The 16,688-nt window shown below is 38.7% G+C and overlaps 1 long non-coding RNA gene across 1 annotated transcript; it reads right to left on the reverse strand.

The window, feature by feature from the left end:
• Nucleotides 1–2,151: 2,151 nt before the first annotated feature.
• On the reverse strand, nucleotides 2,152–16,281 carry LOC311624760. Its single transcript, XR_014795383.1, has 3 exons — nucleotides 16,158–16,281; nucleotides 3,595–3,716; nucleotides 2,152–2,518 (listed from the first exon to the last, which is right to left on the reverse strand). It is a non-coding gene; the product is annotated as an uncharacterized lncRNA (long non-coding RNA).
• Between the last annotated feature and the right edge of the window lie 407 nt (nucleotides 16,282–16,688).

The raw sequence follows: 16,688 nt of genomic DNA on the forward strand, positions 1-16,688 counted from the left end.
AGCCCCGTGCTGAGACAGGTCCCACACTTGGTTTCATGCTCCTCAGTTGTCATCTTGAAATGGCTAATATTTGCCAAAGGGAGCCCGCGTTTCCATTTTGCACTGGACCTCACAAATTATTTAGCCAGTGCTGGGAACAAAGAGAAGTGGCATAGAAAAATGACACTTACAAAACACCTGCATGTCAGGCACCAGGCTCAGAGCTCAAAACAGTTACTTCATTCAGTATGCCGCAGAGGGTAGGTATCATTCGCCTTTTACCAAAGATAAAATAGGCCAGCAGACACTAAGCTGCCTAACTCAAGGTTATGTATGCATCTAGTAATGTTAGATCCACTTTTCAGTTTTCTGTGAAAGAGAATTCATTAGTAATGTTTCTCCCTGGAAGGAAATCATTCCCTCTGCCCATTTTTGTTGGAGCTTCGAACACCAGGTAACCTGGAATAGGGAGAGAAAACATTCCTCAAATATATTAAGAAGCATAAAAGACTCATAGGAGCTGATACGTGTTGTTTTGTTGTGACTTACGGGACTTTTTGATTTGTTTATTTTTTAAGTGCTCTAACCTTCCCTACAGTTTAATTAATAGGCTCTAAACAGATAATTTCGGGAAATAAATATTTTAAGGCTGGAACATAATTGTATATTTAAGTGCAAAATCAAATGCAAGGCAGAATAAATCAAAGTATGCTTGAAACAATATTCATGGGGGAGAGTATGGGGTTTTAGAGTAAGGTGACCAGAAGTCCCGCTTTTGGCGGGACAGTTCCGATTTTTAACAATTTGTCCTGTGTCTTGCGGCGTTTTAAAAAAGTCCAAAAGATTTAAAAGAATCTTTCCAAGAATCGGGACTTTTTTAAAACGCCGTGGGACGCGGGACAAATTGTTAAAAATCGGAACTGTCCCTCCAAAAGCGGGACGTCTGGTCACCTTATTTTAGAGTGTAGCTGGTGGACAAAGAAACAATTGGGGGGGGGGTATTTTAGAGCTTCAGAAGTCAGGATACGATTCCTCATGTTGTGGTGAGAACTGCTGCTGTAGAGCAGCCTAAGACCACCGGAAAACACAGGTATTTACATTACGATTCATCACAGTAGCAACATTACAGTTATGAAGTAGCAACAAAAATAATTTTATGGTTGGGGTCACCACAGCATGAGGAACTGTATTAAAGGGTCGCGGCATTAGAAAGCTGGAGAACCACTGGGATACATTAAAAGTGACAAGCATGAACACTGTGTCAGTGCAGGGTGGGAAGTTGCCTGCTTCTCTCCTATGTCCTGAATTGGCCGCATAGGGTTCAGAGGATGGGCTGGAGACAGTGTTCAAGGGCTTCGACATGAAGAGTGGGAGGTATTTATGAGTGCCTATATTTCATGTTGGTGGGTGGCTAGGTAGTCAGAGGTTGACCATGGGGTCAAAGGGACAATTTGGATTGGCAAAAACACAGAGAGCATGGTTTTGTAAGATCTTTGGCCTAGTGCAAAGATGGACTCTCAGTCGGGGTCCATTTTGTTCCCTAGGAGATATTTGGCAACATGGTCAACCTTTCGTGGTCACATTGGGGAACTGGAGCGCTCACTATGGCACCCGTGGGTGGAGGCCAGAGATATTGTTGAATATGGACAGCCCTTCGCCGTAAAAAATCACCACCCCAAAGTGTCAGTGGGGCCAAAATTGGGGTGCTCTGGCCTAGTAGTGTTTATACAATCCTGCTCCCCACTCCCTAATGCCATCCTTAGTTGTAATAAAGAGTTGGTCTTCAGATATGTGCTTTTAATTATACATGACATTTTTTAGAGAGAGGAGGATATAAGAGAGGGAGGCAAGTGTTATTTAATTGCTTTTCACGGTGGGAATCTACATACTGAAACTAAAAAGCAAATGAATGCATTTTTGAGAAAAAGAGATCTAAGAAAAAAAAATGCACATGTTTACGGAGCATGTGAGTTGCCTGTAGGGAGAAAGGGTAATGAGTCAGAAATAATTTACAAGGCTTAGACGCAAAAACCAGAAAACACAGGAAGGCTTCAGATGGTTGAAAGCACATTGTAATTATGATACGTTGTTGTACAACGTGCATGTCACGCGGCATTTAATGACTTTCTTCCAAGGATCGGAAACTCTGTGCATAAAAGCTTCAAATGTCATGAAGAATCTCTCTCCCTTTCTCACCAGAGCTGCAGTTTCGAGCTTTCTTGGTATAACCTAAAAATATTTGCTGCTTCCCATGTGATTGCGGCTAACAGAAGGTGTGAGAAGCTGGAGTTTTTCTAACAGTCAGCTTCTCTGTGCTTTGACCTTTCTGTGGTTCTGCAGTTCTGATGAAAAGCCTGCACAGTCAGTTTAGTAATAACGTTTCAAATGTCGCCTGTTGGGTGTACTGGATGGACCTTGCCTCATCATTTTGGAGAGAGAGAGGTGGGAACTAAAGTGATCACAATACAAATCCTTTGGTCCTAGCCTGTAAAGTCTGCAAACTTCAGTCGCTGAGAAATAGAGAAGTACTTGATGTCATCTAGAAAGTGGGAGCAGAGTAACAGAGGTCAGATATATGGTGTTAAATTGATAGACATCTAACTTAACAATCGCAATCTTTCTGATTGCAAACGTAGTTTATGATTATTCTAAATAATTTGGAAAACCGAAAGAAAATAAGCAATGGAAATAATCATAATAACCCATAATCCTGGTGCTCAGAGATAAACTACTTTTTGCCTTTTTATAAAACACAACTTAAAGTAAAGTTTTTGTTTCGTTTCACAAATAAATTTCTGTACCTATTTCTTTACCAAACCACAAAACCACTGTGAGATGCACTGCCTGAATAAAGAACACAGATAAAACTTAATAGACTTGTTTTTGATGTTATTTGAAGGAAATGAATTAACGTCTTATCATCTCAGAAATGTTAATAATCTCAATTTTTCTGGTTTAAATTAATAGAAACTCTATAAAGGAAAATATTTATATTTATAGAATTTATTTCTTGAGGTTGATTCAAAGACTCTATTAAGGTGCTTATTAATCCTGAAAGTACTGCTTGTGCCTCTGATAAAACAAAAATTTTTTTTCATCCATCATTTAAGACATTGTAGTGAGACAAAAAGGTATCAGTTATAAAGTGAAAATCCACCTTGCTCCCCACTGCACCTTGAGATAACCACTGTTAACAATATATATTAATACTAGAGGCCTGGTGCACGAAATGCATGGGGGGAGGGTGTGTGTCCCTCAGCCCAGCCTGCACCCTCTCCAGTCTGGGACCCCTTGAGGGATGTCCGACTGCCCATTTAGGCCAAAACATAATTTCTCTTCCCTGCAGGAAGATCTACTGCATTCTTCTAATGGATGCGCTGTTTTACCAGCTCCATACTGATAGACACTTATTCCTGATCTTTTGCTGTAGTGAACATTCTTGTACACTTTGTATGTCTTTGTGCTCTTCTTCAGGAGTCTGATCCCACCCTTCCCTTGGACAAAGTTAATCTCCTAAAGTTTGGTAAGACTATTATCTGTATCTTTTTAAATTAATAAGAATCATATGAAAAATAAAAGCCAGAAATATTATTAAGAAGTTAATGGTAATAATACCTGAAGCCAGAATTGCTGAATCTCCAATCCATCGTTAGAAATGGAGTACTACCCACAAGCTCTCCCACCATGTTTGACATGGCTCCCAGTATCAGATAGTAACTGATCAGATAAAGAACAATCTGAAAGAACAAGAGCAATTGGTTCATTTTGGTGTCACGTGGGTAGTTACATTAACTCAGATAATGGTATCTGTTAACTTTACTTGTGCAATGAAAAAATGACAAATTAATAAAGAATCAAATCCTCAGAAAACAATGGTACACAGTGGAATACTATGCTGCCATAAGAAAGAAGGAATTCTTACCATTTGCAGCAACCTGGATGGAATTGGAGAACATCATGCTAAGTGAAATAAGCCAGTCAATGAAAGAAAAATACCACATGATCTCACTCATTTATGGATAATAAAGAAAATTATAAACTTTTGAACAAAAAGATAGATACAGAGACAGTAAAGCATCAAACAGAATGTCAAATTACAGCAGGAAAGTTAGGGAGAGGTGGGGGAGATAAGAGATCAACCGAAAGACTTGTATGCATCCATATAAGCATAACTAATGGACGCAAAACTAGGAGACATGAGGGCATGTATGAGAGTGAGGTGGGAAGGCAATGGTAAGATATGTACACATATAATACCGTAATAAAAAAAAAAAGAAAAAAAAAAAAAAGAATCCAATCCACTGTAGACAATATCCTGGTTTTGGACTTACACAGAATTACAAAAGCAATACCTACTTAATATATTTTTTAAAATGTTGACATACTTCATGGAATCACAGATCACAGTCAGGAAAGACAAAGACAAGGAACTGCCACAGACTGGAGAACACTAAGAAAATATAACAAATAAATGGAAGGTAGGATCCTAGATCATATCCTGGGACACTGGGAGAAAAGTAGTGAAATTGGAATAAGCTTTGTAGTTTAGTTAATAATTTTGTACTAATGTTATCTCTTGCTTTGGGTAATTATAGTTATGTTCGTTGTTAACCTGAGAGAAACCGGGCAAAGGGTAAACAAACTATTTTATGAACGGCTTTTGCAACTTCTGCCAGTCTATAATTATTTCAAAAGATTTTTAGAAAATTGCATTGGAAAATTCCTCAGGAAGTTGTTACTTCAGAGAGAGAGATAATATTTCTCAATGATTCCAACAGAGTCAGCTTTTCCTCCAACTTTGAAACAGAGCATTCTTTCTTCCGTTGAGCAGCAGATAAAGTGCAGCTGCTGGCTTGTGCTTCAGGAATATTTTGTGCCAGAAATATATATCTTAAGATACAAGAATTAAACTTTGCGCAGCAAAGTGTTCATACTTTGAGAGGCCCATGGGAAGTGAGGCCAATTGAGACCAATATTTATATTTCTAATCTTATATTTGGGCCAGAATATTTGCTTGTTGAATGGAATATTGAGCTAAGTTGACTAGATAATTTAGAATTGGGGGATTTTTTCTCTTTCCATTATTTTTCTTTCTTTTGTTTAAATGTTTTTTTAAAAATTGATTTTTAGAGAAGAGAGAAGAAGGGAGAGGGAGAAAGAGAAAGATGTGAGAGAGAAACATCCAAAGGCAGCCTCCTGCCCCCCATTCCTCACCCCCCAATGTGCATGTGCCCTGATCTGGAATTGAACCAGCAACCTTTTGGTGCATGGGAAGACATTCAACAAACTGAGCCACACCGGCCAAGGCTAGTTTTCTTTCTTGTTAAGTACATACAGTTAAATTTGAATAAATAAAATGTAGATAATCATGTGACTTCACTGTATTCCAAAATAGGAACTTTGCTAAATGGGTGATTGGAGAATTAGTTCTTTGAGATTACCTCATAAGTGATAATCATTAAAAGGAGGTCCTTTCATTAGGTTATCCATTATACCCCGTTTTATAATTACACTTAGTAATCATCTACCACATGCTTGCCCATTCATCCATCTCTAGTCTTAATACGTAGCTCAACAAGGAAATGTCCTCCCTAGTTTATAGATGAGGAAATGGAGGCTCAGACAAGCTAGTAACTGGCTGCATCTAGGCTTCAAACTCAGATTGGACTGTCTCCAAATTTCTATTTATATTGGTTGACCTTGCAACAAATCCTATGCTTAATGAATTATGCCATAGTAACATTTCAGTATATTTCTTTTGACATATTTGAACTATCTTGTTAATTTTAAGAGGAAATGTGATATTTCATTTGAAAATTATCATGTATAATTATATTTTCTTCAACATAGAAATATATATGAAAATCCAAGATATTCTAAGTTATTAAGTTACTAGTTTTTCTGTTTGTTTTTTTTTTAAATATTTTATTGATTTTTTACAGAGAGGAAGGGAGAGACATAGAGAGCTAGAAACGTCGATGAGAGAGAAACATCGACCAGCTGCCTCTTGCACACCCACTACTGGGGATGTGCCCGCAACCAAGGTACATGCCCTTGACCGGAATCGAACCTGGGACCCTTCAGTCCGCAGGCCGACGCTCTACCACTGAGCCAAACAGGCCTCGGAAAGTTACTAGGTTTTATTAGTAACAGAATGTATTTAGTTAATAAATTATATATTTCATAAGTACATTAACTTAGCTATATCAAGATCCTAGAGTACCTTTTAATAATGTATAGTACTCCAGTACACTAAATGTGTTTTTTAAAAGCCAGAAAAAATATCAGTAATCTAAAGGAGTACCCAAAGTTGACTTTAAAAGTCTTGGGCCCTTTATTTACCACTTGGAATTATAGTGAAAAATTCATGATAATATCCTTGGCACAAAGTTACCCTTTCAAAGCAGAGGTAAATAATTAGCCCTATTCTGATCTCACTGAGAGATCCTACTAAGAAATTGAATTATGAATTTGGGGATGGAAAATATTATTCAGATGAGCTTTAATTCTAGAATACAGATACTCTATAATTGGATTGGAAGGCCAAGATCATCCCCTTGATAAAGAGGAAAAGAAAACTTTGTGGCTGCTGTTGCTTTCACCTTACAATTAAAAGTGACATAATTAGATACTGTACTTTAGCACCCTGTTATAAGATGCAGGTTTAAACCTATCCCTTATGTCATGAAAGCAACGAGTTTCATTCCCTGCTCCCAGCAGCCCTTTTCAGGGAAGCTGAAATGCATTGGAAGGGGTTCTGAGATACTCTTTGCCTGAGCAGACACTGTTCTCTCAAGCTAAACAGAGCACATCAACACTCCTTATTTAAGTTTTCTAAACTAATCGAACCCGGGACCCTTCAGTCCGCAGGCTGACTCTCCATCCACTGAGCCAAACTGGTTTCGGCTGATCATTGTTTCTTAAATGTTCCTGATCACAAGAATCATCCAGGTACCAGTTTAAAATACCTTTCCCTAGGGATGTCATCTGCAAATTCTAATTTAATAGTTTGGGGTGGAGTCTGAGGACAGGAATTTTAGACAAATGTCATAGGTGAGCAGGCATATTTGAGGCACAAATTAAAAAAAATAATAATAAAGCATCTGTTACTTCTATGGAGTGTTATTAATGACTACTGGAAAGAGTACTGACGTTGCTATTAGACACATTTCAGTCTTCCTCATTTACGAATTTTTAAATCTCTCCTTCAATGTCTGTTTTAAAGGTAATCATAATATCTATCTCTCAAACGTATTGTTAAGTATTAAATATGAAGGAGCTGGGCTCTTGCTACACAAAATGTGGTCTGTGGACCAGTCAGTAGCAGTCAAGAGAACTTGTTAAAAATGTAGACTCTTGGGTCCTGCCCCAGACCTGCTGAATGGGAATAGGCAAGCTAAAAAGAAGAAGAAGAAGAAAAAGTAACTATGTATGGTGATGGATTTATCGTAGTGACCATTCTGCAATACATACAAATATGGAATCATTATATTGTACATCTGAAATGAATATAAAATGTCAATTATATGTCAACATAGGGGGAATAAAAGCAAATTGTCTCCTCCCCAAAAAGACGATGCCTGGATGATTCATATGCACATTAAAGTTGGCCAAGCACCGACCTGGTCAATGAGTCAAGTATACAGGAAGTGCTAGGCTCTTTCCTTTCCATTATACTCACTGCACTAATAACTTCAATTCAACTAGAACTCATTGACTGTCACCAGCATTTCTTAATGTTGGCTTAAGCCCGTCAGGTCCATTTTCAGCCCTTGCACAGTGGAAAGGCATTCACGAATAAACAGATGCATGGGCTGGAGATTAAGCTACTGCAAAAGGTAACTGAGGATTTCACGTTCGGGGGTGAAGATGATAATGCGAATTTTTCAGTCTTCTCTGATGATTATTTCTGAACTGGTATGTGCCCCGCTAAGTTTCCTGCATAGCTTTCATACCATTCAGCAGTTGATACTAGCAGGGGAGGCCTCGAGCTGTCACTGCTTGAGCAAAAATTTGAGGACGGTTTCATCCAGACCTTGCGTTTTTTTTTTCTTTGTTTTGTTTTGTTTTCACTTCGGGAGTTTATTATTGAACCCTGCAGAGTCAGGAGAGGAGAATTAGGTAGAACCTGTCTTACTGCATCAAAGACATTTTCAGTAATTGCCCGCAGTGAGAGGTACGGTACATGTTAGTACATGACAAATGAAAATGAAGGCTACATTTTAAACGCTGGGGTGCACTCAGGAAACCATGAAAAAAAAAAAAAAAAAAAAAAGGCTGGCTGCTGCAATAATGTTTTAGCTGGAGTGCTTATTGTAAAACAGCAAATACGTTTTGTTTGATGTTTAGAAGTAAATATTTATTTTGAGAAATGGGATTTACAATTCTAATTTAAACTTTAGAATTTTAATCTAATCCTCAGATTTTATTATCCTTATTAACTCATTGAATTCTCACCTTGACAGATATTCCACAAAAATGTCTGGTGTTTCTTAAAAAGTGTGCTCCCCAGAAGAACTTATTGAAATCTGGTGCTTATAAGTGTTCCATCACTATCAGCGTCACTGGCTAGTTGATATTAATAAAAGGAAGAAAGCAAAGGGAAGTCAGACGCTGCACGCATGGTTACCTGGGAAGCTTCAGCAGGAATCTACAGCTTCACACGACGTTGTTCCTCCAAGGGAATGGACACCCGTGCTCCCGGTATCCAGTACTGGTTGTTGGAGGCGGAAGGGAGAGATAGGCACATGTGCAGTGGAAATCAGGGTGGCACAGGGGAGTGGTGTTCCTGAAGGCTAGCCTGGGGAACAGTGGATTGCTGGGGCGGTGGGCCCCACCGGAAGCATGTGAAATCTTGGAAAGTTAATTGGTTAAAGAAGGTTTTGGTTGAAATTTCCAAAGAGTTCTCTCTCTCTTGTTCTCTCTTGCTCCATGACCTACATTTATTTGCCTGTGCATTCACCCATTCTTTCTCCATAGCCATGAGGCCTTAGCAGCCGCATTACACTGTGTTCTGCAGCTAAGCCAGCAGCCGGACTCCAACCACAGCCACACTGCTTCCATCTTCTGGGCTCTTGGAGAAGCTGGTAAGGTGTGCTCTCTTCTATGGTTCCCAACTTCTTGGGGAAAGATCTGTGCCCTGGAAGAGTAGAGCACCAAGTTGGGTATGCCTGGAATTCCACACCGTAGGTCTTTGAATTTACTTACGACCGTTCTTTGCCATATTGTGGAGGAAAAGCTTATTCATCGCCATTTCAATGAGATGGATGCAGAAAAGGAAATAAGACATTCCTTGCTTGATTTTGAGAAAGTAAAAAAGGAAGAAGCTTCTTTCACTAAAATCAATGGGTCATTGAAGAATTAGGGCTTCCAGAAAAGGACTTTGTACCTACACTCACACTATAAACCACCCTTCATGTGATGGGTTGAATTGTGTTGAATTCATATGTTGAAGTTCTAACCCCCTAGTACATTAGAATGTAGCCTTATTTGGAGATACGGTCTTTACAGAAGTAATCAAGTTAAAAAGTCACTAGGTAGGTCTTTGATCCAATATGACTAGTGTCCTTATAAGGAAAAGGAATTTCAACTCACAGAGGGCAGATGATACGAAGATAGCCATCTAAAAGTAAAGGGGCCTGGAACAGAGCCTTCCCTCACAGAAGGAACTAAATCTTGCTGGCATTGATTTTGGGATTTTAGCCTCAAAAACTAGACAGTAACCCAACCTGGTTTGGCTCAGTGGATGGAGCCACTGAAGGGTCCCAGGTTCGATTCTAATCAAGGGCATATGCCCAGGTTTCAGGCTCGATCCCCAGTTGGGGGTGTGCAGGAGGTAGCCAGTTGACGATTCTCCATCATCATTAATGTTTCTATCTCTCCCTCTCTGAAATCAATAAAAATATATTAAAAAATAAAACAAAACTAGACAATAAATTTGTTTAATCCACAGTTTGTAATACCTTGTTATAGCAGTCCTAGTGGAAAATATTTACTTCATGGGTCATTGGGAATGGAAACCAGCAATGGATGTTGTATCTGTCAGAATTAGGGCAGCTGAGCTATCTACAGTATTATGTGCTTAGAGTATTAAAAAAGTACAAGATTACCGATTTAGTGTTTTTTTCTTTCTATTCTAACCTTGTCTTGCTTTTAACTTGGTAATAACTGTGTATACATTAACGTTATATTGCCAACAGTTCAGGAATGCTTTCACCTATATAATTTCATTGTCATTATGAAGTAGTTTCTCACTCATTAACTCTGCTGATCTTCAAAGAAACCTTGAGCCAGACAGGAACTTATCAGATCACCCTCAAGAATGGGGCCAAGTTCTAGGACAGAAACACCCCTATTACCTCCGGTCCATGACCTTTGCTGATGGCCCCATATCCTGATGGAACTGGGTGGGATTTTATCCTCCAATCAGGAATAATTGTGTCAGGTGACAATAGGAAGCAGAAAGTACCTATTCTGGATTGTGCAGAAATTGGTTATCTGGTGAATCAAGGAAGAGGTGGAACTAAGGCTAACCTTGCAAGGAGAAGATGGAATCTGAGGTGCACACCACAGATGTCACGTCCTTCCAATACCTCAAAGTTCTGCCTAAGGGCCTGAAATTCCCACTCTTGGGAAGGGTTCTTATAGAGAACCCTTATCTACACAGAAGTCATTGGGATTTCTGAAATGTATAATCTATACTGATTTTTATTTTATTTATTTAAAAAAATATATTTTATCGATTTTTTTTTTTATTGTACAAAGAGGAAATAAGAGGGATAGAGAGCTAGAAACATCGACCAGTTGCCTCCTGCACAGCCCCCACCGGGTTTGTGCCCACAACCAAGGTACATGCCCTTGACCAGAATCGAACTTGGGACCTTCCAGTCTGCAGGCCGATGCTTTATCCACTGAGCCAAACCGGCTCCGGCTATACTGATTTTTATATAACATAGAGGTGGCAAACTTCTTCAAGGGCCAGTAAATATCGAGGCTATTCGGACATAAGGACTCTTGGTGTCTGTCACAACTCCTCAGGGTGGCTGTTCTCAGTGAAAGCAGTCAACGTCAGCACATAAACACGGTTGTGGCCGTGCTCCAACCAAGTTTTATATTAGTAGGCACTGAAATGTAAATTTCATGTGATTTTTATGGGTCAAAAATTATTCCCCCCCCCAAACCACTTAAAAATGTAAAAATCATACTAAACTCATGGGTGCTACAAAGACAATCTGTAGGATGGTCTTGGCTCATGGGTCCTGCTTTGCCGACCTCTGATATGGCATAGTTTCCACCAAATAATGGAAACCCATGAATTCATATTTGAGATAAATTTTAAAGGTCATCTAGTTCGATGACTTGGCAGAGAAAATTGTTTAGAAGGAGTAAGGACCTTTCTTCAAATACTACTCAGTACATCCCCCCCAAAAACAAAAACAAAAACAAAAACAAAAACGGAAGCCGCTCCAGGTAAATGGGTGCAGGATGGAAGGCAAGCTGAGAGCAGCTCTGGCTTTGCTCTTTTGGGCTTGAAAGACTTTCCCAGAATCCACACAACAGTCTTAAAATCACTAATTTAGTCTAAAACCACAGGTTTTCAAGGAGTAGTCCAAGATTTCATTGCCACTTAGAGGACAAATGGAGACTATAATGCAGGTCTATTGATCTGTTTATGAAATAGAATATGAAGTCTTTCTCAGCTCTTTTACGAATCCTGCTACATTAATTGCTAAGTAACTATGCTCCTATTGCCCTCCCCCCCCCTTTTTTTTTTATTAACTTTTAATTGTGAAATAATTTTAGTCCTGCAGAAAAGTTGTAAAAATAGCAGCTAGATTCCCAGATTCATTAATTTAAAAAAAATATATTTTATTGATTTTTTACAGAGAGGAAGAGAGAGGGATAGAGAGTTAGAAACATCGATGAGAGAGAAACATCGACCAGCTGCCTTCCTGCACACTCCCCACTGGGGATGTGACAGCAACCAAGCAAGGCACATGCCCCTGACCGTAATTGAACCTGGGAACTTCCAGTCCGCAGGCTGACACTATCCACTGAGCCAAACCGGTTTCGGCAATTTTTAAAAATATATTTTTTTATTGATTTCAGAGAGGAAGGGAGATGGAGAGAGAGAGAAGCATCAGTGGTGAGAGAGTATTATTGATTGGCTGCCTCCTACTGGGAGTCAAGCCTGCAACCCAGGCATGTGCCCTGACTAGAATCAGACCATGATCACCTGGTTGTTAGATTGATGCTCAACCACTGAGCTATATCAGCCAGACTATTAATTTTTTAAAAATTACTTTATTGTAGACTATTATTTTTTAACATTTTACCATGTACATATATACACACATTATTTTTCTGAGCTATTTAAATAGGTTCCATACTTCATGCCCTTTACATTTTAATATTTTGGTGTGTATCTTCTAAATTTTATCACTCATTTTGGCATATAATTTTGCAGCCATAAGCATTTTTTATTGCAATTTAACCATCAAGTTTATATCTTTTCCTAGTACCTATTTATTGATTTTCAATATAGTACCTATTTATTGATTTTCAAATATTTTTTGTCTATGATTCTCTCATTTTTCCTAGCTAAGTAGTGAGAGTTTCCCAATTCCATATCTTCCTTATAGCTTTTCCCCCTGCTGTTTCCTGTACCTTATCTCTACATTTCTGGTAAGGAGGGGCCATAAATGAGTCATAGCAGAGGTCAGCTGTTATCTTTTAATCCCTCATAGTTACCCCTATATTCATATCACAATAGAGCATTAGTCATTTGGTTACGTTTCTTTCTTTCTTTTTTAAAAATATATTTTATTGATTTTTTTAAAAATGTTTATTTCTTTGTTGACTTTTATTTTGAGTTCAGAGTGGTCTGAGTAACTAAGGGAAATATCACTAGTAGAAGTATGTGATTCATGCATATGATTAGCGATTTCAAACAGTTTTGCTTTCTCTTGTGTTTTTGTGTGGTTTACTCAGGAATTTGCTGAGATCTGAGTTCATGTTCCAGTTTTGCTATTTACCAGATAGGTTATCTTTGCCATTCACCTAATTTCCCACAACCACATCTAAAAGGATACCTAACCTCTCTATCCTGCAAAGACTTGCCTGGGATTCTTTTGAGGATAAAATGATAAAGTGTACACGAAAGAGCTTTTTAAGAAATAGCTGAGTATTTCAGAACAGTATATATTCAAGTATTCAAAGTTGAAAGAGGTCATAGAGATTATCCAGTCCAGATGAGGAAGCTAAAAACCAGAAAGGTTAAAACACTTGTTCACAGTCAGTGAGCTGTTTGGCAGAACCAGGTTTCCTGGTCCCTACACCAGTGCTTTTCAAGTCCCAGCAAACTGTCTTCCTAGACAGAGTCTCTCTCTTAGGCTGCTCCCCTTCATCCTCCCCACAGGATGCTGTGATATGAAAACACAACCCCAAGAGTCAAATCTTTTAAAAGCACCAATTGTGTAGAGTTTAAATAAATAGACAAATATATATATATATATATATATATATATATATATATCCCTTCTTCTCTGAATTCAATAATAAAAATGTATTAAAAAACAAAAATCATCGGCCAACACGAGAAGAAAATGGGCAAAAAATTTGAACAGGTACTTCACAAAAAAAGATCATTAGTCATTGGGGAAATGTCACTTAAAAACACTACACACCCATTATAAACACTAAATTTCTAAAGACCGACTATACCAAGAGCAGATGAAGATGTAGAGCAACTGGAACTACACATTGTTCATGGGAATACAAAATGGTGGGATGACTTTGGAAAGCTGTGTGGCGGTTTCTTAAAATGTTAAACATAACTCCCATATGTTATTCCATTCCTAGGCATTCACCCTAGGGGAATGAAAACATATACCCACATAAAGATTTGTATGTGAAAGCTCTGATCAGTTTTATTTGTAATAGTCAAAAATTGGAAATAACACAAATGTCCATTAAAAATGACTGGGCAAAGAAATACATCCACATGGTGGAATACTATTCAGCAATAACAAAGAATGGATGATTGATGTTCACCACAGCATGAATGAATCTCAAAACGAGTAGTGAAAGAAGCCAGACACAAAACGAGCACATACTATTATAGATAATACCATTTATATAAAGTCCCAGGAAATGTTAATTAATCTGTAATAACAGAACGTAAATCATTGGTGCTCTGAGGAAGTGGGTGGAAGCAGGGAGGCATAACAAAGAGGCAAAGAACTTTTGAGGCTGATGGAAATGATCATTATCTTGACTGTGAGATGTGCAAATGCTAGTTGCTAGGTGTGTGTGGTCTGGAGCACTTTTATCACACTCAATAAGACTGAGGGGAAAACTGCTTGAGAGACCTAACACTTTAGGACATTTGGATTTGGGCTCTTTCCTGGCTGCATTCCAGGAGAGGCAATTTTTGTCACTCAGGCATATACCAAGGAATGTTCTGTGTTTGGGAAAGTGTAGCATGGGTTTTATGCAGCCTACAGTTAACGAAAATGACAGTTGACAGTTGAAACAATGACATTGCATGGCCAAATGCCTATCATCAGATCTTGGTGGTGGGAGGCTTACTTATTCAGATATGAGTCTCACTCTGTGACACAAGACGGGCTATTGTGTCTTTGAAGGAGAGCAGGAATGGAGTTTTGATCAGGTACAATGAACCCTTCGCTGAGGAGGTGACGACAGAGTGGGTGGAGCTACAAATGCTCAAATTATATATCAGTTCCAAAAGTCCTATTAAAGAGAGAGGGGAGTTAAATTGCTACTTGATTGGGTTCACTTACCGACTGTGGATCCAGCCCTCCCAATACTATCTTGTTCAAACTCTTTTGTGGCTTTCAAACCCTCTTAAAGTCATAGACTCTTTAATTACACAAAATCCCACTCACAACACCACCCTAATGCAGATAAAAAAAAAACAAACAAACCCAACTTAGGACCACATATTTATTTTATAAGTTTATATTTTTAATTCTTATCAATAAGTGTAATGTAACTAGAGAATAGTAACCACAGACTTGCAATATAGGTTTTGTGGAAGATGCTTGCTGATATATCAACCTCAGTATCCATTTTTATATCTTGCTTGGTTTGCAGAATTTTCAGAAATTCCACATTCATAAAAATAAGCAATTTCAATTGGTATATATTTTATTTTAAAATATACTTTATTGATTTTTTTACAGAGATGAAAGGAGATGGATAGAGAATTAGAAACATAAACATATATGAGAGAGAAACATTGATCAGCTGCCTCCTACACACTTGCTACTGGGTATGTGCCTACAACCAAGGAATATACCCTTGACCGGAATCGAACCTGGGCCCCTTCAATCTGCAGGATGACGCTCTATCCACTGAGCCAAATCGATTAGGGAGGTATATATTTTAAAGTCAGTGCCCACTGTAAACTGAATATACTCTTCAATTAAACTGACCCAAAAGCTTGAGGAATCATTAATATCAAAAAACTGCTTTCATTTCTTACCAAAAAAGGCAGGCGAGAAGCACCAAAAATAGTCAATAAGTGTTAAAACATGCTACATTTGCGGTAACTTGTGTTCTTTTTATATGACACATTTGTGACAGTAAGAGAAAATGAATGCAGATGCTTTTTTCCAAGCAGATAAGCACTGTGAACTCTTTAGGGCTATCATTCAGTGTTAAGAATTCTTTAAGCTCGGAGATGTAGCTGGAAGCAATTTCAGATCAGAAAACTCAGGTAAGCTAAAGAAAACAATATGAAGACTCATTCAAAATCACATAGTGAGAATCCGAGGAAGGCAGTAGATAACATCCCAAGCTCCATGCAAATATGAGTTAAGCCAACTTAAAGTGGCGTCCAATAAATTAAAAGTTGATTTATAACATAATTGACAACCCAGGAGGGAGCAGGGGTGCAGGGGCTGGGAGAGGTCCGGGAAGGTCCGGGAAAAGGTCATATAGAGGGGAGACCTAAGGGCAAATTAGGAATTAGCTAAAGAAAGGTGCTGGGTGCGGCTGGGGGTGAAGGTGGGAACAAAGGAGTTTCTCCACTTGGAGGAGGCAGCAAGCGCATGGGTGAAGAAACCAGAGACAGTAGGAGCAAGCTTGAAAACAGTTAAGCAGACAAGCTCTCAACTGAGACATTGGGATGTGACACTGGGAAAGCCACTCACCGCAGGAGGTGTCCTGGTGAGATGATTTTCTGAGTTACTCAGCTACGGTTCCTCTGCCTCCTCCTGCCAGCAGCAGCCATGGTCAGCCCTTATTTCTTCTCAGGGATCCTGTGCTAGACTTCTGGTGCTTTGCAGGCACAGCTAAGGTGTCAAACCACCGTTTAGCCTGTTACATGGTAGCTAAGGGCCTTGAAACCTAAAGATGGTTTTCTTTCTACTGGTAGAATTGTGCTTTCTATTTTAGGAAGTTAAAGAAGCATCTCCCCATGTTTTAATCCTAAATACTTCATAGTACCAGCCACTTGCCCATGGCTAATGTAACAACCAGCAGGAAAAAAAAAAGAAAAAAAAAGTATCAGACCCTGTCTTCTGAAATAATTTCCTTTTGCTTTGAAATGCGCCTGTCCTTGTTTCCTCTTGCCTTTAGAGTAATTAACTCTGCTCAGTTTGAACTGTGCCGTGCAAGGTTCTTTGTAGTCCCTCCAATAAAAGGCAATTAAAAAAATCTTAATTTAAACGGCAGGTATAAGT

Source organism: Pipistrellus hanaki (assembly GCF_964339955.1).
Source record: "Pipistrellus hanaki genome assembly, chromosome: 6".
NCBI lineage: Eukaryota > Metazoa > Chordata > Mammalia > Chiroptera > Vespertilionidae > Pipistrellus > Pipistrellus hanaki.